The sequence below is a fragment of the Canis lupus genome, chromosome 14 (genome assembly GCF_003254725.2).
Source record: "Canis lupus dingo isolate Sandy chromosome 14, ASM325472v2, whole genome shotgun sequence".
NCBI classification, from domain to species: Eukaryota; Metazoa; Chordata; class Mammalia; order Carnivora; family Canidae; genus Canis; species Canis lupus.
The window spans coordinates 18,120,779-18,144,772 of NC_064256.1; the positions used below are offsets into that span (position 1 = coordinate 18,120,779).

A 23,994-nucleotide genomic window follows, 5' to 3' on the forward strand; every position below is an offset into this window, starting at 1 on the left:
AAAATGTATTTTTTATCACTGCCTCAGGTCAACACTGATTTTAGTAACTCCAGTTCTTACTGCACTTATAGTTTGTGATATATATAAGATACTTTAGTAATTTCCAAAAGAAAACAAAAAGTTTGAGAAGGACATAACTGGAGAATAAAAATGATCATAAAAACTGCTGAACCAAAAGGTCACCTGCTTCTAAACCGTTGTTAATTGCTTAACAGTCCTGGCAGTATGCTTTGTTGCTTCATTTTCCTGAAAGCATGTTTTCAAACACTCTTTGTAGGACACAATTCAAGAATAACATCTAACCCACACAAGTTATTTTCCTCAAACCTATATCATTCTCTTCAAAATAAGAAAACTCACTGATGGAACGAACCTGAAACAATTAGACTCCACACCTGAGAGAGACAAAGGTGAGCTCATGGAAGCCACTGCCAATTGTTCTACATGATAAGCCATGGAGAAAAGGCACGGATTTTAATTGGCAATTTTTATTAAGATTTATCTATTTGAGAGAGAAAGAGAACATGTATGAGCAGGGGAAGGGCAGAGAGAGAGGAAGGGGCAGGCTCCCCACTGAGCAGGGAGCCCGATATAGGGCTCGATCCCAGGACCCTGGGATCAAGACCTGAGCTGAAGGCAAATGCTTAACTGATTGAGCCACCCAGGCAACCCTTTATAATTGGCAATTTTTTAAATGTGGAATTTTAAAGAGGCATGTGTGACAGTGCATACCATAAAACATTCCCGTATAAATTTTAATGGATATAATTATTTTATTCTTCTAGGTTACAAAAAGAATGGTGTTCGGTTGAAGTGTCTCATGCTGGTTCAAGAAGGTGGTATTATTTGTCGGGGAGGTCTTCCTGAAATTTTTAAAACTTTATTTTACAAGTGGAAATCACATATTTCATTTTGTATTAACATTTCTTGCCTACAGATTAATTTAGACATTCATATCATCAAAGCAAAAAATCATCAGAGTAGAATATCAGCACAGCATAGTAACATCCTACTGATAATGGCTATACATGCATGTTTTTTATTGGTCTCCAAGCCACCGGGAGTTTATTTAACTAAGGCTCTCTAAGCTTACATTATTTGTATGCAACTCTAGAGAAAGCCAGTTTATCAATTTATAATTTAGTGATTGTGACCATGGCAAATGACACTCTTCTAGTGAATAAATACATGTCAGTCATTGCAGAGGTAATTTAAGTATCTTTTATGCCCCAAATACAGGACAACTATGTAAATGTCTAGAGAATCAAATTTAAATGAAATATTCAGAAGGTAATTCATATGATGGGTATGATCTAGATGACCTTAGCCTAAATATATTCCTTGCTCCACATTGTACAGTGACTCCAGATACATATTCCACAGATGCAATGGTTTCTTTTCCTTGGTCAATGCAGAAATAAAATTTGTACTTCCTGAAAGCACCTTTATCTGTTTATCCATGAAGACAGCTTCTCTTTGTTTGCCTTTGTCTTATTCTGAATATATAATTCACAGGTTTACAAACTTTTCCAATCTCTTCATTTCAGCTTTTATTTCATCAGGTAACATTTGAGAGGACATTTTAATTTTTATAAGTTAACTATTTTAAATTCACTGTTAGCCAAGTTAATAGTAGTGGATAGTTTTCTTGTAGAGAGTGATTCTAAACAGTGAGTAGATGTCTACTAGCTCTCATCAATTGGCTGTACCTCCTGTCCTTTTCCCTATATTTGAGAACTACGCATTTCATTGTCCATGGCCTCAGGCAACAGGGCACAAAGAATAACTGGAAAGAAAAGAAATATAGCATCAAATTGGTTGTTTCTTCCCAGCCCTCCCCCAAAAGGCCAAAACATTTCAGTAGCTAAGTTTTCTTAACTAGACTGAAACATGTGTGGGACACCTGGTGGCTCAGTGGTTGAGCATAAGCCTTAGGCTCAGGCATCATGATCCCTGGGTCCTAGGATCAAGTCCCACTTCAGGCTCCCAAAAGGGAGCCTGCTTCTCCCTCTGCCTATGTCTCTGCTTCTCTGTGTGTCTCTCATGAATAAATAAATAAAATCTTAAAAAAAAAAGAAACATAAGCTTAAGGGGGAATTACTCATTTAGTTGAAGGGAAAAAGCAACAAGTAACATAGTATTTTCAAAAAGTGTAACAATTCTGTGAAGATTATATATCAATTAATGTTGCCCTAAGCTCTGCCAGTTTTTAAATGATTTTTTTTTTAATTGCACAGCAATAGGTTTAAACTCAGGAAATAAGATACAGGTCAGTCCATTATCCACATATCTCAGCCATGATGTCTTCCAAGCTTTCACCAGAATCTTCCACAGTTACCTCAGGGACAGAACCTTCTTTTTGGGAATTGTATATGCTACAGCCATATACACTTACCTTCAGGTAAGTCAGGAACTGAACTTGAAGAATTTTTCAGTTCTTCTTCTGAAACCTAAGATACCAACTCAATACCTCATCCCTGTCTTCATGTATTATCTCTTCTTCTTCTTGAACAACCGACTTCCTGTTCTTATATTCTTCCTGCTACTTCCTGCAATTTCTGTCAACACACTGAGGATTTGACTTCATGGACCCAGTAGGGAAAAAAAATCCTGCACTGCATTATATCCAAGGTAAAAACTAACAGTACCAAAGTTTAACAGAAACTTTAAAACATTTTGTACCAAGATCCCAACCATCATTCCCACAGTGGTAGAAGACTGGCTGCACACACACTTCTCATTTGAGAGTCTTTTCATCAATATTTGCAGCAATTTGGTGGAGCACCCGCAAAATAAACAGATTCCCCAGGAATTATGAGCTGAAACTGCGTTTTCATTGACCCCAGACTTCATCCACATTTGCCCAAGTTCATTACAAGCTGTGTTTATTGTCATCCGAACTTCAAAAACTGTCCACACACCTAAGAAGTAGGTCAATGGCTTTTCCCTCCTCTAATCCACCATTACTTATTCTATCCATGAAATGTTGAAAGTTTTCTACTGAGGTCATATTGTAGTTGTGTGCTTTATAAAGAACATCAGGGTTAATGTTCCTCAAAGCATATTCTGCTACTTGAACTTTACTTAATCCTGCTTGACTGGAAGTTGGGAAAAAGGTTTATTCATATTGGCCAGTTCCTTCTTGTCATAGTCAAAGAGTAGCAACTTAACCAATGCCACATCAGCAGTCACGCTACCAACTCCACCAACACCTATCATTGCTAAAGCAAAGGTATGGAGGTCCTCGCAGTTGCTTCTAATTCCCATTCATTTCAGTGCCATTAGGCAGCTATAGGGACTAGAGTCCACCACCTCCAGGCTCAGCTTCTTTTCTTTTCTTTGATTTTTTTTTTAAAGATTTTATTTATTTATTTGACGAGAGAGAAAGAAAGAGCACACTGGGGCGAATAGCAGAGGGAGAGGGAGAAGCAGGCTCCTGCTATTGAGCAGGGAGCCCAATGCAGGGCTCAATCCCAAGGACCCTAGGATCATGACCTGAGCCAAAGACAGAGACTAAACTGACTGAGACACCCAGGTATCCCCAGGTCCAGCTTCTTGATGAGAAGTCCACCCACAGCCAGTCCACCCACAGCCCGACTTCCCTCCCTGGCCAGTTCCCACTCCAGCTCCTCTACCCAATGCTACAGCCACTCCCTAGACTTGGCCATGGCTGGGGCCCTGGGAAAGTGCTCCTATGTCTCTGTCGCTACCTTGGGCCTTGAGTGCCTTGCAGCCATCCCTCCCCTCAGAACCAACCCTCTTAGCTTCCTCTGTCTTCAAGTCTTGGGAGTCAGGCCACAGTAAAGCCTCAGTCATCAGTGTCTGGAGCTGGAGGCCCATGATGGTGCCTTTCCAGGTGGTTAGGGTGCTAATATTAATTTCATCTGGAAAACGCAGCATAATACTTTCTCCTTAGAAATTCACAAGTGGGGGCACCTGGGTGGCTCAGGTCGTGATCCTGGGATTGAGTCCCGCATGGTGCTCCCTGCAGGGAGCCTGCTTCTCCTTCTACCTATGTCTCTGTGTCTCTCATGAATAAATAAATAAAATCTTAAAAAAAAAAAGAAAAAGTAAAAGAAAGAAATTAACAAGTGACATCAAGGGAACTAGAGGTCCTGGGAGGACCTGTAGGATACCTGCCTCTTTTGGCTCCAATGTTCATGGTCAATATCTTACAGAGCCAGGACTCCATAGAAGACATTTTGGGAAATACTGATATACATTAAAATACAAAATTCAGTCTGACTTGTTAATGAACATTATCACTATAAAAAATAAGTTATATTAGTCATAATGTATAGGAAATGCATTTGAATCAACAATATAAATACAGGCATCCCCCCAGTTTTCGAAAGTTTGTGCCACTTCACTTTCACATCACACCACCGCACTTTTACAAAAGTCCTACATTAGTACACCTGTTTTTGTTAAGCAAAGAAACCAGAAAGAGGATTTTTGCTTTTAGGGAAAAAGAAAAAAGTGAAAATAGCATTCAATACTTGTTTTGTAATGAGCCTTTATAGAGGCAGCATGCACCCCAAACAGTGAGGCACCCCCACAAGCTCCTTCCTCACAACTATACTCAGCCTCTAGGCACAACCCGCCTTAGCTTTGAACGGTCTCTGTGAGCATGTGTGCTTTATCTCATTTTATTTTGTGCACCCACTAGCAACATGTGTCCTAGGGTACCAGAAAAGCCTAGGAGAGGTTATTTTTTTGGATCTGGGAACACTCAAAAATTTTTCCATATAAATTAATGGTAATTGCTTCTTTACTTTACACCATTTCAGCCTACAAAAGGTTTCATAGGAACATTCTACTTTCAAATAGCAGGAAAGGCCTGTATTCATCTTAGGAATTTTAGAACATAATATTTATGATGCTTTTTTGTCTACAATGACTCCCTCTGGAATTGCCCCAAATCAAATAAATAATAGTCAATGTGGTGGGCAATAAAGAGAACATAGATGTTTTAATATAACAAATAAGTCTCACATAAAGCAACTGAGCGAAACAAGAACTGAAATCCCTGGTATTTGGCAGGAGGTTAACAATCTGTAATATATTTATATAAATCAATGAGGAATGTGACCAAGCTGCCTATAACCCCTACACTTGCAAAACAAAAGAGCCAGACAGGTCTGAACATTAGAATATAAACACTGGAAAATAACTGTATGATTCTTTGTGTTGACCAACATCTTAAGACTTTTGAAAACTTTTTTTTTTTTTTTGCTATTCAGTAAACTAATAAAAATACCATTTCAATGATTGTGTGATTGCAATTCCATAACAGAAACATAATCACACCATGTTGAATATGAACAAAATAGATGTCTTCTGGAGGAAGTCAAAACTACCATTCAATATGCATCTACTAGAGCTTAGTTTAATGTGATCCAAGTGAATGTTCAGAAAGAAGTGAAAAGTGGTTCTCAGCATTCGCTAACTATGAATCCAGTTTAGCTATGCAAAAAGCAATCCAAAAAAGCCAGATACATCATTACCATTTTACAATTAAGTCAGCCAAGCCCCTCACTATCCCATAAAGTAAGTTATCTCCCTGTCTCAACAGTCCTGACCCCTCAGCTGTAGAGCAGAGAGCAGCACTTGAGGTCCAGCATAGCACTCAAGCTTTCCAGCTGTCCTAGTGATGTAATTATCTCATAACAAAATATCTCCGTGAATTAACTCTGCATCCTATCCATTGTAATTCTTAATGACTGCTTCCTGTTCATGTTTTCCATTTAACTTGCTATTCTGGATCTATTGCATAGGCAAGTTGCCTTCATCTAATGGATGGGATTACATCCAATAGATTTGGGATTTCCAAAGATTACAATTTACAAAGGTCTCCCAAACAACATGCTTTGTAAACACAAGCCCTGCCTTTCTTTTTTGGTTATAATAAAAGGGAAATCTGTATTATTTGTTGTGATTAAACTTTGACCTGTCACAGGAAGTTCTACGAGGATTTTTTTTCCTGTCACTTTTTTTTCATACCCTTGAATGTTTGGACATCAAATAGTTCAAGAGCTGAGAGATGTCTGGCACAGCTGCCTAAGGGCGCTAAACAAAATTTTATTTGAACAACAGCCAGTCCTTGGAATTGAGAAGAATTCTTTTTTCTCTCTCTTTCTCTATAGTCCATGAAGTACATTCTGTGCCTATAGCTTGCACGCACACAAGGTTATGTTCATGCATCCCTCTTGCCCTGCACTACTGGATACTGGCCAGGGTATTCTCCATTTGTTCATTAAATATGGACTGTGTGTGCACTTGTTCTAAAGCAATACTGAATGGTGTAACTCCAGAGGTATTTGCCACCAACAAAAATGAGAATGCTGCTAGAAGGAACTTGCCACTTCAGCAGCATCCGTAAACATTTATGAGTACCTACCATGTGCAGGTGCGGTACTAAGTTTTAGAAATTCCAGTACATCTAAGATGGATATGATCTTTAAGAGCTTTACTATCTAGCTGAGAGAGAGGAGACTGATATACAAAACTGTAAGTAATGCATCTGGCTAAGTATTAATTTGAAATAAATTCTATAAATATAACATGAAACTTTATCACATCAAAGTGAATTCATTCTACATCCTAATATTCGGTAGACATCTGTGATGTGTCTGCTTTTGCAACACCTATTACCTCTTCCATAAGCCATATTCTCATTTTTTTGTTGAGGAACTACTCCTATTCAGGCAATATAGTTTGGGGGCATGAGTGCAGTATGGCATGTAACCTACCCCACAGAGTGACACACTGATTCAGGGATGGAGAGGACCATATGACTCAGTCCCAGGACTTTTACTAGAACTTCTGGGAGAGTAGAGCTCTTTTTATTCTGAGATTACCAAACTGGCAACATATAAGCTTGCAGGTGCCGATGGCTGTCTTTGCAACCACTTTAGTGAGGATATCATGGAATGCAGCCAAACGGGAAAGAGAGCCAAGGCAGAGAAATGATAGGCAAGAGATTCTAGACGCCACTGGTTAAGCACTGGCCCCACCTGTGCCAACATAACCCTGGATTTATTAGTTATGTTAGCCAGTAACATCACTTTTATGTTTACCCAGTTTGAGCGGGGCTTTTATCACTTACCAAAAAAAAACCAAAAACAAACCCAAAATTGTCCCAAGACATTTATACGTATCTTGAAATGGTTAAATGATTTTGAAACATCAATATCTGACTTCAAATATGTTTTACATTTAAGACAAAATGAATTAAGGTCAAGCATATAAATAGTAGTAGTTTCCTCTAGGTGACTGAACAAACCCTGACTTGCTGGGAGACAATTTCCTTTAAATGATCCCTCGATGAGCTGGTCCATTGGGCAAGAGTAACTGACAGTCCCAGAGCAGACTAATTCATCTCTCCCAAGAAGGCACACAGCTTCCTCCCAGGATTCCTATTGGAGGTTCTTGGTCTGACTGCAGAAACATTTTGTGGAGAAAAAGTGGAGAAAGGCAGAAGACACACAGACAAGTTTAGAGCAAAGAGGAATATATAAGCTAGAACAGGAAAGGACTCGGTGGGGTAAGAGGAAGTGAGGAAGAGGCAAGGAGAAGTATTTAAAAATAACACAAATATAGTTTAATTTAAAGGCTGAATCCGAATGCTCAGAGATATGTTCTCCTAGAACCCTGAATTAAGCAACCTCACTACCTATTGCTGAAAAGGGGACATGCACAGATGACCCTCGGGCAATGCAGAGTTTAGGGGTGCTGACCTCTTCGCAGTCAAAAATCCATGTGTAACTTTTGATTTCCCCCAAATTTAACTTCTAACAGTCTGCTGACCAGAGGCCTTACTGAGAACATAGTCGATTAACACATATTTTGTGTGTTAAATTTATTATATATTGAATTTTTTAAATAAGGCAAGCTGGTGCTCACTTGTGCAGTACATATACCAAAACTGGCCCCGATGCAAATTTGACAAACGTTCCGTATTTTTAAAAATAAAATAAAATAGAGTAGAGCAAAGAAAATGTTATTAAGAAAATCATAAGGAAGAGAAAATACATTTACAGTACTCTATTGGAAAAAATCTGCACACATATAAGTGGTTATAGGCATTCAAACCTGTGTTATTCAAGGGTCAAGAGATATGTCAAGTCATAACTATAAAGCAGGGACATCTCTGTTCATGCTGTTAAGTTTAAGGCTACCATCATTTGACAAATGAATGAGAAGTCAACATCTTTTATTTACTAAATCACTTGATTCTTTATAGCCTTAAAGAGAGTGTTCAAAAGAAAGCTTCATGGTTCATCTTCCTCTAGTCTATCTTTAGAGTTTCTACTAATCTGGTTTTAGCTTATATCAACATATATGTGGCAATCTGGATCTATGAGGTAATATCTTTGCATCCACTAACCACAAAATGTCTCATAAGTTAAATGGGAATCCCCCAAATTGGGCAAGTTTACAAGATATGGCTTGCACTAAAGTAAATATTTAAAACAGAGCAAACAGTAAAACTCGTATATATGGAAACACACTTGTACCATATGACAGCACAAAATTGGTATACTATTACCTAGCCTCTAAATTAGCTACGTGGAAGTTCTAATCGGAATATGTGGTGTCTATAAACTATTCTGCTCATATTCAAGATGAATTCCTGAAATGGACATTAAACAATAGAATTCAAACTTCTTTCATAGTCCTACAGCAAGCACTAGAGGCACTCTTACATTATCAAACAGTTCTTTATATTGCATTTTGTCTGAATGAAAGGCAAAGAGAAGAATGAAGTAGTAGCATCATTCTGTTATGCTAACTATATGCTATTATGGGAAGAAGGAAACACTACTTTAAAGCTCAAACAAATGAGGAAATCATAAAAACCTATTTGTTCTCTTATAGGGCAGAGAATGGTAGCAGAGGTGAAATATTCGACAAATGCATTCTAAGTCATCATGCAAATCACTATCTACCCAAAGTCAAGGGACAGAAAACACAGGTAGCTAAGCAATGCTGAGTTGCTGTTTTTGCTGAGTCTAGTTCCAATACAAAATAGTTTTGTAAGTTCAAAAAGAATAGAAAGTCATTTCTACAAAGGGAAGAAACCTGCAAATTGAGAAAATTCAGGAATATTCCATATGGATTGTAATAAACACCATTTGGGGCAACCCCAGCTACAGGGCAGGAATGAGATACTAACTACTCTTTTACTTGTTGAGATCTCCACCAAGACTCAATCACCTTATTTACACAACAGTCAGCTTCCATCAGCCACTTGACAAACATAAATATGTTGGTCAAAATTAGGGCCTGACATGAGTGAAAGGATTAAGAGACCCCAAAATCTGTGGCATTTGGTGTGAAGGTCATGGGCCCCAAGTCTTAAACCCCATTGACAGGTCAGAGGTTACAGATTAGCCATCTAGAGATAGCCAGCCTTAAACTGGAAGTGCCTCTCTACATTTCTGTTTATCCTGTTATTTTGATTCTCCAGGGCCCCTGGCACAACATCTAACTCATAGCAATGGTGTTCAATAAATGTTTGCTGAATGAATTAGACTTTCAGAACTGTAACTCAGAGAAAAGTCACCAGCAAAGTAAAAGAAGATCTTCGGAGATGTCATTAGGAAAAAAAGCATGGCAACTGAGGTAAAGTGAGGAGATGCGCTAGAAAGTTGCATTTATTAACTAACACGGTTAGTTTGTTCCCTATCTACTAGCCACTTCTACATGTGTGGGCTTTTTTAGTTTTCACAACAACAACTCTATGAGATGGTGCTCATTTTATGATAAAGGAACAGATGTATGTCATCAAGAGTTCACTGCAGTATCATTCATAACAGCTAAAAAAAGTAGAAATGATTCAAGTGTCCATCAACTGATACATGCATAAACAGAAGATGGTATATCCATATAATGGAATATCATTTGATAATAAAAAGGAGTGAAGTAGAACATGGTATGACAAGGATAAATCTTGAAAAGGGTATGCTAAAGTGAAAACAGCCAGTCATGAAAGGCCACGAATTGCACAATTTCTTTTATATGAAAGGTCCGGAGTAGATGGATCCATAGGTATGGAAAGGAGATCAGTGGTCGCCAAGGGCTGGAGGTGGTGGGGCAGGAGAGGAAGAGAAGATGACCAGTAATGCAACTGGGGTATCTTTGGGGTGATAAAATGGTCCAAAATTAGATCATGGTGATGGTTGGACAACTCAGTTAATAGACCAAAACCACTGAACTGTTGATACAGATAAACTTGATGGTATATAAAGTGTATCTCAATAAAGCTGTTTAAAAACAAAAGGAGGAGGGGCACCTGGGGGCTCAGACGGTTAAGCATCTGCCTTAGGCTCAGGTCATGATCTCAGGTCCTGGAATCAAGCCCAGCATTTTGGGCTCCCTGCTCAGCAGGAATCTGCTCCCCCCCCCACTCCATTCCCCCTGCTCACGGTCTCTCTCTTTCTCTCTGTCTCTCAAATAAATAACAATAAAATAAAATAAAATAAAACAAAATAAAAACAAAAGGAGGAAAGAAATAGCCAAAGAGAGGTTTAGTACTTTGCCTAAAGCACAGGACAGTAAGCAGTGGAGATAGGATCTGAAGTCAGACTGTCTGGTTTCCTAACCATTGTGAAATGCTACCTCTGCAGCATTTGGGTCAAAGACCTATCTATGGCAAAGGAGACACACTGGCTTACAGGAGCTGTAGTAATGCCAACTCCCAAATGTCTTTGGTAAACCTGGATACAGCAGTCTATGCTTTCACATGCTGGAGTGAAAAACAGAAATGTTCGGAAAATTCACAGGAAAAATCAAGTTGGAGACTATTGATCCCCTAGGCCTTCTCACATCCTTCCCTTAACTAGTTAGAAAAAGAACACACTTCAGTTCACCCAACAGAGCTAGAAAAAGATATCCTGATCTCAAAAACACAGAGTTAAATGATATTTTTGAAAGGAAAGTCAACAGCTCTGGCTTGAGTCAGAAAGAGTGCTGGATTCTGGAAAACTTCCAACATTCAGTTCTGTCTCCATTTCTGACCTGTAAAAGCCCTGTTCTCCAGCTCTGGGTCTCTCTTGAGGAAAAACGACGAATCCGCCAAAACGAGGCAGCTGTCTGTGCTGAAGACTGTCTGCTGGGTCTTAGGAGAAAACTAACCAAACTGTACCTACACCATCAGCCAAAAATCTTTCATAATCACATCCTTATGAGGTGAGTAAATTCATCCCAGCGCTAATTCACTCAGGTATTTAGGATTAGGTTTGTATCTAATAAAACAACCACTGAAGGTAGCTCCTTTAAAGGAAACATAAATGACTGTGAACGTATGAGAAAAATATAGTAGCAACTTAATGAAATATAAATGAAAACACCAGCAATATACTACTTAAGCCCTTCAAACTGGGTAATGAATTTTAAATGATAAAATGGCATAGTGTCTGTGAGGGTTTGTGAAATGGACCCACATCACTGTGGAGTACAAACTGGTAAAAATAAAAAACAAAAACAAAAAACACAACAAAAAACAACAGTAACAAAAACTTTCTGGAGAGTCATCTAGCAAGACCGGTAGATAGGTACATAAATAGATACATAGCTCACACAGCCTTTAAAAAGATGATTCAGATTCATATTTACTGAACATAGAAAGGCATTCATAATATATTATTAAAAGAAAATGCAGGTTTCAAAAGAATATGTGCAGTTTGATTCCACATACATAAACAAAATGGCAGAAAGATAAATCAAGATGCTAACAGTGGTTATCTCTGAGTGATGAGATTACTGAGTTGTGTTTCCTGTTACTTGCCTATTTCTAGACTTTCTACACTGAGAACTTAACTTTTTAAAAGATTTTATTTATTTATTCATGAGAGACATAGAGAGAGGCAAAGACAAAGGCAGAGGGAGAAGCAGGTTCCCTGCGGGGAGCCTGATGCAGGACTCTGCAGGCCCTCAGGATCAGCCCTGAGCAGAAGGCAGATGCACAACCACTGAGCCACCCAGGCGTCTCAAGAACTTACCAATTTTTAATAATAAAAAAAATCACCATTTGAAAAACAAGAATTATAAAAGCTTCTTTTCTTATTTAAGTTTTCTTCCTTTCATGACTTGAATACTTTTCTTCAATCTGCTCCTTCCTCTATGTTACTGAGAAAAATCCTGATCCTCAGTCCTGAAGTGGGAAGTTTTAAAAATTAAATATAAGTTCTTAAACTTGTTCTAGGAGAAAAAAATAATATGTATGCATTACTACCTCACTGAAGGTTATGTATGGAACAACTCCATAAAAAAGCATGTAGGAAAAATAAAATTACTTTTCTGATGCCTAGCTAATTGTTAGGTCACAAAAGTAACAGAATTACCATGAAATAAAAGAGAAATGATGACAGCTTACAAATTCTTCAAATTACTCTAATGTTTATCATACAAGCCAAAGAAAAATCCTGCATGGTAGAATTATGGAATTTTCAAAGTATGGGGAAATATAAAGATTATCTGGTTCTGTACACTGTAGAAAGAAACACAGGCCAAAAGAATGCAGACAGGCAAAGCAACTGAAAGAATAAGACACCTGGGTCTCCTAAGAATTCAGAGCCCTTTCTAATATAATGAAGTATACCCAAAAGAACCAAAGAACAACAGCATGTTTTTTTTTAAAGTCATTATAAAAATTACACCTAACCTTACATTCTATTTTTTTTTAAGATTTATTTATTTATTAGAGAGAGAGAGACAGCAAGCCCGCACATACGTGTGAGTGAAGCCAGGAGAAGGGGCAAAAGGGCAAAGGGCGGAGAGAGAATCTTCAAACAGACTTCTACCTGAGAGCAGAGCCCGATGTGGAGCTTGATCCCAGGACCCTGAGATCGTGACCTAAGCTGAAATCAAGAGTTGGCCACCCAACCGACTGAGCCACTCAAGCACCCCTAATATCTTACATTTTAAAATTGGATCTGTTGAAACAAATTTCCAGGAACTACTATGTTAAGAACTGAAAAAAATATCTATAAATATATTTTAAGGACACCATCAGGAAACTATATGAAAAGATAAGCAAAGAGAACATAGTTGAAAATGTTAAAAGAACTGATAGCTCTATCAACTACCAAGCTTAGGTATCTGAAAATAGGTTGTTCTGTTCAGATGTAAAAATGTATAATATTAAGTTATGATTTAGTATGCCTAAAAAGCAATTTTATTTTAGAGTTTAATCTTTGTTCTAGGAATATTTCATATAATAAGGTAAATATTACATGGTGTTGATAGCAATTAAAAATTAAAGGAGGTAAGAATTTGAAAATGTAGCTCTAACTATATGTCCCCCAAGGAAGAACTTTTCTTTTGCAAAGAACCATAGGAACAACTCATACTGAGATTCTATCGGGCAACTATCCACATGAGAATTTTCTTTTTTTACCTATTGTAAGCCCTCAAACTATTTTTAAAAATCAAAGTTTTTAATGGAATTCTCTGTAGCATGCATTAAACATTTTAACTTTTTACGCACAATATACTGATTGCGTTCTACTGATAGATAATTCACAGTCACTATTGTTATTATGAAATTATAATCATTTAATTCTGCTGCATGACTATGATCTTTTATTTGAGTGCTTTCTAGGCACATAAACATGAGACCAGGAGATCCACACTGAGACACATCATAAATCAAACTGTCAAAAAGCAAAAAAAGAATCTGGAAAGCAGCAAGGATTAAGCTACCTACCACCTACAAAGGAAACTCAGTACAATTAATAGCCAACATCTCATCAGAACCATGGAAGACAGAAGGCAGTGGATGACACATTTAATGTGCTGAAAGAAAAAAATACTGCTAACCAAGAATTCTATATCCAGAGAGACTATCCTTCAAAAATGAAGGTGAAATTAAGACCTGCTCAGATAAACAAAAGCTGAGGGAATTTGTTGCCAGAAGATCTGCCCTCGAAGAAATGCTACAGGGAGTCGTTCAGGTTGAAATGAAAGGACAGGAGACAGTAACTCAAAGCCACATGAAGAAATAAAGAACCATGGCAAAGGTAACTAACTACATAGATAAAAAATTTAGGGATCCCTGGGTGGCACAGCGGTTTGGCGCCTGCCTTTGGCCCAGGGCGCGATCCTGGAGACCCGGGATTGAATCCCATGTCAGGCTCCTGGTGCATGGAGCCTGCTTCTCCCTCTGCCTGGGTCTCTGCCTCTCTCTCTCTCTCTGTGACTATCATAAATTTAAAAAAAAAAAAGTTTAAAAGCCAGCATTATTGTAGTTTGGTTTGGGAAATCTTTTTTTCCTAATATGATTAAAAAGACAAATGCATAAGACAATAAGTATACATCTATGGTAAAGGTTGTACAATGTATAAAGATGAAATGTGTGACAATAATAGCAGAAAAGGTGATGGACAGAACTATACAGGAAAAAAGGTTTTTATACACTATAGAAGCCAAGTTGGTATTATTTAAAACTAGACCGTTTTAGGTTTAGGGTGTTAATTATAATCTCCAATGTAATTACTAAGAAAAAAAAAATTTTTTGAAACTATGTTCATGTCCTGAGAAATATTTTCTTGAATCTTCTAACATTTATGAGCTCTTAGAGTGAGCCCAGGACTGTACCTGAGACTTTACATATGCAAACCCACTGAATTCTTTTAATATCCCTATTAAGTGGGTATTATTATCCTCATTTTACAGATGGAGAAGCTGAGATAGACACAGTGATTTGTCCAGAGTGATATAACTCTAAGACACACAACGAGGATTTCAATTAGAACCTTCACATGCTTCTTTCTCCTTGATCTGGACCTCCAATATCTAGAATCTTGTGGTCCTATTCTCTTCTCACCCAATGCACCACCACCTCTGCTACATAGCCAATAACAAATGACAATTATCGCCCTCGTGGCCAAGGCTTCATATAATACCTAAAGGCTGCAAAATTCCCAACCTGTCTCTCTGAAACAGTTCTCTCCCCAAACGCCACACTCAGTCACCTCTTGGACAACTTTAACCAATATTCTGAATATTTCAATTTCAAAGTGTCTAGAACAGAGCTTATTCGCATTGGTGAACCATACCACCAACCAACCAATTTTCTAAACCCAGAAACCTTCAAGTAATTCTAGGTTCTTCCATGACCCCATACATCTAATCAAGCACCAATTCCACCACCTAAATGTTTCAATATCCACTGCTACTTCCTGAGTTCAGGTACTCATCACTCTAGCCTAAACTTCTATAGAGGGCCCTTCCTGTTCCCTGCCTCATGGAGCCCCTCACTCTGGTCCATAAACCTCCCACAGTGTACACCTGATCATAATACCAAACAAATGCATTCAGCCAACAAATATTTACTCAATATTTGTCATTTTCTAGTATTGTACTGGGTGCTGGGGAGAGAACGATCAATAGATAAAACACATTTTCTTAAGCTGTTGAGAAAGCAGACATAAAAACACGAATATTAACTAATCTGGAAATGCTGAGGGAGAAATATATACAAGGCATTTTTAGAGTAATAAAGGAGGTACCTAACTCAGACTTGTAGTAAAGAATTTGTAGAGGAAATGACAACTGGACTTACACATGGGTTACCCAAGAAGCTGGTGAAGAAAGGGCACTCAAAACCAGGAGAAAGTATAAACACAGGACAGCAAGAAAGTATTCCCCTAGAGAAAGAAAAAAAAAAAAAAAAAAAAAACCTTGTCTGCCACACAGAATTTTTTTTCCTGTGGAAAATGGGTATATACTTATGATTTTTAAATAGCTCATTCTGGTGGGCATGGGTAAGAGGGGAACAGTAGCAAGAAGACCAGTCAGGAGACTGTTGCAGTTGTATAAGGAAAATAAAGAGGGCCTGTCCTAAGGAATTGGCAGCAAGGACGGAGAGGAGAGTACAGATTCCAGAAATATTTAGGAGGTTGAATTGGCAGGACTTGCTAAGTGTCTGAATGTGGCGGGGGTGGAGGGATGAGGAAGGAGAAGAAGCCAAGGATGACTCATAGGCTTTTGACTTTGGGGACTTGGTGCCACCCCATGAGATACAGCAGTGTTCCCAGACCTTTGGTTTTCAGGGAACTGTAAAATTTCCAACTAATTTTGGGCTCTGACAGAATGTTGTCAACTAAAGACATAAATACACCCTACCATCGACTATCAACATCATTTCATTAGAAAAAGCACATTTTAACACCCAAAATGTAAACAGATTTAGCTTTCTGAAAAATTCACCCACAGGGCCCTTATTTTTCTAATTTCATCACAGATGATAGAAAATTGGTACCAGGCCTCAGACGAAAACTGGGAAGCCCTGAGATGGAGATCTAGCAGAAGTCCATTCAGCAGTCAGATGAGGAGTTGAAGGCAGAAGAATAATACAGTCCCTGCTCTCACTAATTCTCTAGCCATAGAGACATCTCATATATAATAAAGGTTGCAAAAGAGTTCAAGAGTTATGGAAGCCCTGCAGAAGAGGCACTCATATGCCTAGAGGGATAGTAGCTGGGGCACAGAATCTCAAAGGATGATCTGGAATTTGCCAGATAAACAAGGGAAGCTTGGTGTGATCCGGGCAGGAGGAATGGCATGTCCAAAGGTATGTAGGTATGCAGGAAAATTCATATTTGGGGAACTGTGGATAGTTTGGCATGGCTTGGTGATTATCTTGGAAAATGGCAAGAGAAGAGCTGGAAAAGTAAACAGAAGTGAAATTACGAAGGGGTTGGTAATCCAGGCTAGGAAGTCTGGAAATCTTAGGAACACTGGGGAAGAACCAAAGGATGTTACAGTAGGCAACGCCATGGCCAGATTTACCACTTGGAAATACCACTCTGCCTGCAGAACAGAAGTTGGACTGTAGGGGAATAAAACTGGAGGTGAGGAAAACACGTTGAAAGTGTCTGCAAAAGCCCATGTAAGACATACAGATAGATTAAAGCAAGAGAAGCAGTAAAAAGAGAGACCAATACAACCAACAAATATTTACTGAGCTCCTACACTATTTCAGGCATATCAATGTCAATGAGACAAGATCCCTGCTCCCTTGGAGCTAATTTTCTGTTGTTGTTAAACAAAAAGAAAATCATACTTTACATAAATGTTTTACAGTCTAAAAATTTCACCATATATCAAATGCTTTCACAAGTCTCTAAGTATTTATGTTCATATATGATAAAACCATTTTTAAATTGCACTAAATTTACATAATTTATCAAACCATTTCCCTATTCTTGTAACATTGGCCCATTACCTTACGATAAATGTCTAAATAAGTGACACTGCAAAGATCAAAAGTTATCTACTTTTCTGAATCAAAACATACATATTTTTTAAAAGTTCTTGATCCAGGGGCACCTGGGTGGCATAGCCAGTTAAGTGTCTGATTCTTGGTTTTGACTCAGGTCAAGATCTCAGTGTCCTGGGATCAAGCCCCACATTGGGTTTTGAGTGCTGAGTCTGCTTGGGATTCTCTCTCTCCTCTCCCGTTCCCCTCACTGCTCTCTCTCTCAAATAAATAAATCTTTTTAAAAAAGTTCTTGACCCAAATAGCTTTATAGAAAATTGCATCAATTTCTACTCCCACAGTAATATCTAGGAGGTAGATTTCATAGGATTTGGTGATCATCTCAGGATGTAAAAGTTCAAAGAAGTGAAGATTAGAATGATTTTTAGAGTGCTGGTTTAGGCAACAACATAGATAGTGGTGCAATTTCCAAATAGAAGAAGAAAAGAGAAAAAGAAGATATGAAGAGTAATTAATGAGTTCTTTCTAGAAGAGATGAATTTGAGATGTTTGTGACATTCAGGTGGTAATGCCTAGGGAACAACTGTAAACACATACTGGGAGCTTTGGATACAGGTCAAGTAATAGTTTGGAAAGTTATCAGCATAGGATTGAGACAGAATCTTGGGGACTATAACATGAACAAGAAGAACAGCACCCCTGAACGAATCAGAGGCAAACAAGCAAACAGCTGAGAAAATGTCACACACACACACACAGAAAATGATGCTATTGTAAATCCACTTACAATAGCATCAAAAAACAATAAAATACTTAGGAATAAATTTAAGAAAAGAAGTTCACTGTATACTGAAAACTACAAAACACTGTTAAAAGAAATTAAAGAGGGTCTACATAAATAGAAAAACATCTGTACTCATGGATGAGAGGGATCTGATATTGTTGAGAGGCAGTAATTCTAAAATTGATCTGTAGCTTCAAGGCAGTCCGTATGAAAACTCCAGCCTTTTAGCAGAAATTGATAAGCTGATACTAAAATTCATACAGAAATACAAGGGGCCCAGAGGAGCCAAAATAATCTTGAAAAAGAAAAAGTTGGAAGACTTCTCAATTTTAAAACTTACTATATGCTATAGTACTCAAGACAGTGTGGTATTGGCATAAAGATAAATATATAGGTCTATGGAATAGAATTAAGAGTCCAGAAATTAACTCTCATGTTTATGCTCAACTGATTTTCAACAAATGTGCCAAAAGGTTGAGGAAAGGATAGATTCTTCAACAAATGATGCTAGAATAACTAGATATTCACATGCAAAATACTGAAGTTGGACACCACCTCACAACTTACATAAAAATTAACTCAAAATGGATCACAACCCTAACTGAGCTAAAACTATGAAACTCTTAGAAAACAAGATCTTGAGTTAGGCAATGATACCTTAGCTACGGCGCCGAAAGCACAAACAACAGAAAGAATAAACTGGACTCACCAAAATTAAAGCCATTTGTGCTATAAAGGACATCAAGAAAGTGAAAAGACAACCCACAGAATCAAACTATTTGCAAATCATTTATATGAAAAGAGACTTGCAACCAGAATATATACAAAAACTCTTGCAACTCAATAATAAAAGGACAAATAAACCAACTTAAAATTTGACAAAGTTTGTCAAATATACCTCAATAAAGCTGAAAATAAAATAAAATAATAAAATAAAATAAAATAATGAGCAAAAGATTTGAATAGACATCTCTCTAAAGATATAATATGGGACAATCAGCACAAGAGATGTTTACCCATCATTAGTCACTAGAGAAATTCAAAACAAAACCATGAGATACCACTTCATATACACCAAAATAAATAAAATATAAGAGATAATAAAAATACTGGCAAAGATGTAGAGAAAGTGGAACCCTCATATAATGCTACAGTAGCGATGTAACTAGGTGCAGCCACTCTGCAAAACAGTTGGCAGTTCCTCAAACTGTTCAGTATAGAGTTACCACATGGTGTAGAGTTCTACTCCTTGACATACATACCTAAGAGAAATGAAACATACATCCACACAACAACTTGTAAAGGAATGTTCACAGCTCCATTATTCATAATAGCCAACAACTGGAAACAACCTAAAAGTCCATTAGCTGATGAATGAATAAATAAAACATGTAATATACACACAGTGGAGTATCATTCAGTCACAAAAAAAGAATGAAGGGCTGATACATGCTATATGGAGAACCCTAGAAAACATTAAGCTAAGTGAAAGAAGCCAGGCATAAAAGATTACATATTGAATGATTCCATCCATATGAAATGTCTAGGATAGACAAATCTATAAAAACAGAAAGTAAATTAGAGGTTGCCTAGGGTGAGTGCTGGCAGGGGGACAGAAGAAATGGGGACTGACTGCTAATAGAATAGGATCTCTTTTAGGGGGAATGAAAATGGTCTAAAATTAGATTATTGTAATGGGTTGTACAACCCTGGGAATACACTAAAATCACTGAATCACCCACTTCAAATGGGTAAACTGTATGACATGTCAATTATGTGAGAAAAAGCTATTTGAAAAAGAAAAAAACATAAGAGACTGTCTCAAGAAGAGAGGACTGGTCAATGCTACAGGCAAAGAAGTATACTTTGCTCTTTAAAATACTTCCATTGTTGTTTCTTGCCCACAGGATAAAGTAGCAGTACAAAAATCTAATATTTATTGCGTGCTTACTGTATGCCAGATATGGTACTAAGAACTTTATCTGAAAAAAAAAAAAAAGAACTTTATCTGTGTCTATGTATTTAAACCTCTTTTAACACTATAAAGTAGGCATTATCATTTCTTTTACAGATGGAAAGAACTAAGGCTGCAGGATTCGGAGATTGCCCAGTGTCATAAAGCTTATAAACGAAGGAGCCAAAATATGAACTCAGATAATCAGGCACGAGAACCCTCACTCTTAACCACCGTATCCTCCATTCCATGGCCTACTATGGTCCTTTTGATCTCACTGCAATTACCAATCAATTCTCATCAATTTTTAAAATTTTTATTGATTTATTTGAGAGAGAGCTAAGAAAGAGCACATTAGCAGGGGCGGGGGAAGAGGCAGAGGGCAGAAGCAGGCGTCCCGCTGATCAGGGAGCCAGGCTATGGGCTAGATCCCAGGACCCTCTGAACTGAAGGCAGACGCTTAACTCACTGAGCCACCTAGCTGCCCCCATTCTCATCTTTTAACTAGATTCTATCCATCCTGTAATACTTGCAGTCCTTGAAATGTGTATGGTTTTTGCTCTGTGCCTCAATACAAGCTGATACCTCTGTCTACAAAGCTCTCTTCTCTGTCCATCTGGTTACCTCCTGCTCACCTGCAAAGACTACTCAGAGGTGAGCATCCTCTGTGCTCCTCACTTTTCTCCCTCTTCTCCTCCCACTTCCAGATCCAGACTCCTATGTGTTACCACAACATACCTGACTCACTGGAGGCACTCAGCCTCCAACACTGAATGAATAAATAAATGAATAAAAATATTCGATTGTCCCATAAAAGAGCACACTGTATTTCTGGAAATAGCCTGGGCCAAGTCTGATAAATTAAGTGGAGGATCAGGCTGAGTAATATTCTTTTGGGTCCAAAAAGAGGTGTGATAATAAAGTAAAGATGTTGATTTTGGGGTTTGGCTCATAAAACAGTTCTGAAGACAATTCCAAAATAGTCTGAAAATCTTTTGCTCAATTAGAGCAGAGCTAGAAAAACTGGACTGCCTCCCATGGGACAAGATTTATTTGGTCATATAAGTTCTAGTATGATGTTTTTCATTTTTTTCTTTGTCTCATTATTTTCAAGTCACAAGGTATAAGGCAATTGCACTTTTATTAAATATACTTCATTTCCTAAACAGTAAGCCTCTAATTAAGTTATCCCCATATCCCCCCTCATGCTTTCTTTACTCAGTAACTATCTTGACATGCTAAAGAAATATTTTATCATCAGAGGGAGATTTTGCTTATTTCCAAAGAGGGAAACAATTTGCTACTCTTTAATATAAATCTCACCCTAACTCAGGAATGTCTCGTTCATGAAAGGAAAAACAAGGTCCAGAATCTATTAACTTGTGATGATTTATCACCTTCAAAACAATTTACATTCAGTATACATTTGAGTACATTTAGCTACTAAAGCCTAAATCCTCTGTGTATTTGCCAGTACAATAGTATACTTAGGCCAAAACTAGGTCACAAAATGTTTTAACATGACAACATGTTTCACTCTTCCAACATTTTGAGAAACTTCCAAGGAACTACAGAAAGAGAGCTTCCTGAAACAAACAACTTCAATACCCGAAATCACATCTGAGAGAAGTCCTGCCCAAATTTGGATTCAGCGCACTATCAAAACAATAAAAGATAACTAACCTGCACCACAGCACACATTTGATCTTTCTGTTTCTTTTAAGTCTCAATCCTCACACACCAATAAGCCCATCTGTGATTTTTTGTCCATCTCTAATTTTTTTTGGCCAGTTCTCTTAGAACTACCTATATATTTTAATGTAACAGTTTTTCTTATATCAGAATTTTACAGGTTTTTACATCATGCACATGGAAGTAGTATATACAAAGGTTAGAGCTTGGAATTAGCCTCTTACACACATATCTGCTAATGTCAGTTACAAGTGTTTCCTGGCTGTTAATAGGAGGATATCACTTAAAATACATCCATTTTGTTAGGTAACGAACAATAGTTCCGAAAAGTGTTAACTTCGGGAATGAACATACTTACACAACTTCTAAAATGTTACAGACATGTAGATATTCAATCACCGGCCTCTTGGCTTTTATTTCTTCATTAAAAGTAAAGCGTAAAACTGGCTACATATCCCTCTTTAACAAGGAAATGAGCAGATAACAAGTTGCCCTATGACGTTACAGTTTTTACTGACCTGATCAGACATGCTAAAAAGAAAATAAATCCAATAGTAACAGTCTCTTTTTAGTCTTTCTAATCATCCTCACAGAATAACCTGAGAGATAATTATCTTTTGCAAGTGGCTAAATGTATAAATATTGTTTATTTACTATTTCATATTGTTTTCTCACCTTCTTTGATATTTCACTTTTTTGTTGTTGTTTTTCAGAGTATATTTCCCATTCAGAATTAGAATAACAGTTTCTTTTTTTTTAAGATTTATTTATTTATTTATGATAGACAGAGAGAGAGAGAGAGAGAGGCAGAGACACACACAGGAGGAGGGAGAAGCAGGCTCCATGCCACCGGGAGCCCGACACGGGACTCGATCCCAGGACTCCAGGATCGCGCCCTGGGCCAAAGGCAGGCACTAAACCGCTGAGCCACCGAGGGATCCCCAGAATAACAGTTTCTTAAAGAAAACTGGAGTTGGAAAGAGTAGGACATTCTGCCCTTAGATTCATGTTATTTTTTAGATATTCAAAAGAAAATCACCCACGAAAATTTTAAAACAGCAAAGTATAGAATTTATAGTTTAGTACTTGTCAACCATAGAAGTAAATAAAATACTAGAGAATTCTACAATACTTCCCTTATATACCAGTTAAACATTTTTCAAATACCACTATTAAATGATGTGCCAATAAGTTATCTGTAGGAGGTTAGTTTTCAGTCAGGGATGTTAGTTCAATGAACAGACACAAATGTATGCATAAGTAGGATATGGAACAGAAAACATGTTAGCCCTGATTCAAATGGAGGACCAACTCTAAGAATAAAGAAGAGAGGGATCCCTGGGTGGCGCAGCGGTTTGGCGCCTGCATTTGGCCCAGGGCGTGATCCTGGAGACCCGGGATCAAATCCCACATCGGGCTCCCGGTGCATGGAGCCTGCTTCTCCCTCTGCCTGTGTCTCTGCCTCTCTCTCTCTCTCTCTCCCGGTGCATGGAGCCTGCTTCTCCCTCTGCCTGTGTCTCTGCCTCTCTCTCTCTCTCTCTCTCTGTGTGTGTGTGACTATCATAAATAAATAAAAATTTTAAAAAAAAGAATAAAGAAGAGAAAATTAAAATGCAAGTGATGAGGATGAGCTGCTAACGGAAAAGGCCCAAGAGATGGGGACTGGGGTGGCTCAATGGATTGTCTGCCCCGGGGGCCTGATCAAAGTCCCTCATGGGACTCCCCGGGAGGGGACCTGCTTCTCCCTCTGCCTGTGTCTCTGCCTCTCTCTGTGTCTCTCATGAATAGATAAATAAAATCTTAAAAAAAATAGAGAAGAAAAGGCCCAGGAGACTATGAGCACTTCAAATCTAAGTGGCAAGGCTGTGATGGCAATTTAACAGAGCACAGTGTAATCAATCAATCTTACTTTTACAAAAAGCTTCTATTTCATCTTTACAAAAGCAAACTCTTCTTAGAAAAGACCCAATTTGGCAATGTGGTTCGGATCCTGTCGCAGGTGAGGAAATTTGTGTGACAAACAGAACTTCCTCCCTTACAGTCAAAATGGATGCACGAAACACAAGGTTTGAGGTCATCAGCCAACTCCCTTCCCGGGCTCCACATGCAAGGTGCAACTGTCCCACTATAATCTGGGTTTCCCACAGATAAGCATGCAGGGAAGGCAATGCCTTGGCTGGCAGATCTGAGCACTCTCGAGAACTACAGCTTTTATTGGAAGAGAGTAAATTAACATTTTGGTTCAAACCTGTTTCTTATGAGGTTGGCATGCGTCCGTTATCCCTGGACTCTCAATCCCTCTAGGTATACTAATAAAATTGGGCTTCCAGCCTTTAA

General features: G+C 38.0%; 1 protein-coding gene and 1 pseudogene across 2 annotated transcripts in view; both read right to left on the minus strand.

Annotated features, from left to right (window-relative positions):
* CDK6 (cyclin dependent kinase 6) overlaps positions 1 to 23,994 on the minus strand; it is a 241,585-nt gene that overhangs the window by 181,336 nt on the left and 36,255 nt on the right. The window lies entirely within an intron of this gene.
* LOC112674929 (ubiquitin-like modifier-activating enzyme 5) lies at positions 2,122 to 4,096 on the minus strand (annotated as a pseudogene).